The following is a 2,617-nucleotide window of genomic DNA, read 5'->3' as shown; positions in this document are numbered from 1 at the left end:
CCCATCTAGGGCCAACAAAATTGGGCTTGAAGAGGTAGCACCCATAATGTCTCCAAAGATATAATGAAAGTGAAAGTACAAAAATCCCCACTCTCTCCCTTTCTATGGAGGAGCATCCCGTTCTATGAAATCCCCGCTCTCTCCTTTTCTACAGAGGAGCGTCCCGCTACTTACTTGCGGATTCCCACTTTACCTGGGAACTTACTGGTGCACCACCCTGACTGCTGAAAGTTCTGGATCCTGGGTTCGAGGAATATAATTCCCCGTCTGGGCCACCAATTGTCGCGACCCCTCGCCGGCAAGGGAAAACAGGACACAGGATTCTTCTTTCAGCAGTTTATTCAGGCCTTGATTCATGTATCATCTTCTAGTGACCCGTCGCCGAGCGCCCAAGCACAGCCTAATAAAGCCTCCAGCATACCAATCTTAAGCTGCCACGTGGACCTTTCTCATAGGGTGGTAAGGGATTGCGTGCCAATTCTCCATATTAGGAGTTGTTTATCACAGGCCACAGTGGAAGCCGGCGCCATCTTCTAATGGCGGCCACGGTCTAATTAGAACGGCTCACCACAAAAGATAAATTATTTTATTTCATTCTTTATCATGTCCGGATGATCTCATTGTGTGTGTGTATGTGTGTGTGTGTGTGTGTGTGTGTGAGCACATGTGAGCATACTTAGTAATTATAACTTTAAATACATTTGATGGGTGTCATTTTGTTGTGGTTATGGTGCTTATTACAGCTCCATCTGTCTCATCTTTGAGCAAAGGGTGCATCTTTCATATTTTCCTTTCTGTCTGAGAGGACAAGGTTAATGAATTTTAAATCATTTTAAAACAAAGTTTTGCTGTATTTTGTGGGCATAACTTTTCGACATGGTTGCCTTCCCTGAGGTATGAAAGAATAAAGCAGTCCCTGGCATCTGGGAGAGGCTGATAACCATCAGCAAACCCCACAGTGTTTTGAAAGTTAGCTTAATACTCCTCTAAGTTTTAGTGTGCCCGTGTACACCTGAACAATTTCAAAAAGCTTCAACATCATACAAAGCCAGCTTTCACCAAGGCTGACCAAGAATAAAATCAACAATAAATAGAAATCCTTTTCAGTTATTATGTCTGAAACACACACCATATAAATTGACAAACTACCATCTGTCTTGCCTACTATAACTGCTACTTATTTACTAAAAAGAAAGTCTGGCTGAAATTTTACTTTTTCTAGATAATATTTATTAAGTTACTCATTATAAAAGTACCCATTTCCTGATAGAACCCAATCCATTATAAATCTCCATTTCCCTAAATATCCCTTTAAAATCCCCTTAATGAGCCAAACTGCTATTAAAAATCCTTTATAACAAGATATTACTAAAAAACTGCAATTCTCCATGTGTGAGGTCTCACTTATTGCAATGTGTAATAGCTAAAAAAGGGTATGAATTTTAACCTCAACAGTTTTCTGATGTTTTACTTAAATGTAAAATTGATTTTATTGAGCTTTTTTTAAGAGATACATGATTTAAATACTTTTGCAAAATTTCAGGCAGCTCTTATTTTTGCTCTTTTCTTGGAGTGTTCAAAAATATGGTGTGTGTATTCTGAGTGTTCTTGTTTGTATTCCCATGACTCACCTTTATGTATGTTTGTCCCTTTTTTGAAATGCAGGATCTTGGTCATTCTCAATTTTGCATCCATGCCCAGTAGTTTATCTTGGTATGGGGTCATATTTGGAAGGACCCAAACTGGTTTGTGTAAATTGATTTTTAATTATTATTCCACAGGAACATTGAATAAAAGCCAGTTACTGGGCCTTCTTTACTCATTTTATCTCAGATAAAAATTGTTTCAATATTTCACCTTTCAATATGAAATTTACTTAAAATGTATTTTTCATTTTATTTTCAAAGTGTTTTGTCATCAATGACTATTCATTTATATTGAAATATTTGTGTATATCTGTCAAGGTAATTATATGAGTATTTTGCCTTTTATCTGTCAGTTTCATGAACAATTATGACAAGTTACCAAGTATCAACATGTACCTGCATTCATAAGTTGTCCTAGTTAGTAATCTATTGTTATTGTTATAACCAGATTCATTTGCTGATAATATTTTTTCATATAATTTTTGCCTTCATATCTGGTAGAGATTTTTGGTAGAATTCTTTTACTTTAGTGTTAGGATTTTTTATCTAATATATTCTGGATACATAAAATACATTCAGCGACAAATTTATACCTTTTCTGGCCTCTGGAGACTAATATTCCTTTAATATCCAGAAATATTAAAGTCACTGTTTAAGTTCTTCAAACCTAGACTTTTCTTCAGAAGAAGTTTAAAACAGCTCAATATATTCGAAAGATATAGGACCTTTTAGATATTACATGTCCATATATCTTTTGAAATTGTTTTTCAAGAAACATGATCATTTCACATTAAGTAAGTTGTTGAATTTTTCATCAAAAGATGTTAATAATACTCCTTTATATCTTAAAATTTCTGGAACTACAGTGAGGAAAATATATATAAAATTCAATGCACCCATTTTAAGTATATGGTCTGATGATTTTTGACAAATGTCTATTCTCCTTTATTAAATTAAAAGCATAAAACTTT

The 2,617-nt window shown here is 34.9% G+C and overlaps 1 pseudogene; it reads right to left on the bottom strand.

The window, feature by feature from the left end:
- LOC107143662 overlaps positions 1–1,725 on the bottom strand; it is a 10,200-nt pseudogene extending 8,475 nt beyond the window's left edge.
- Between the last annotated feature and the right edge of the window lie 892 nt (positions 1,726–2,617).

Source organism: Marmota marmota, unplaced genomic scaffold (genome assembly GCF_001458135.2).
Source record: "Marmota marmota marmota unplaced genomic scaffold, marMar, whole genome shotgun sequence".
NCBI lineage: Eukaryota > Metazoa > Chordata > Mammalia > Rodentia > Sciuridae > Marmota > Marmota marmota.
The sequence above is the reverse complement of the archived record's forward strand: the minus strand, read 5'-3'. Positions and strand labels throughout refer to the sequence as shown.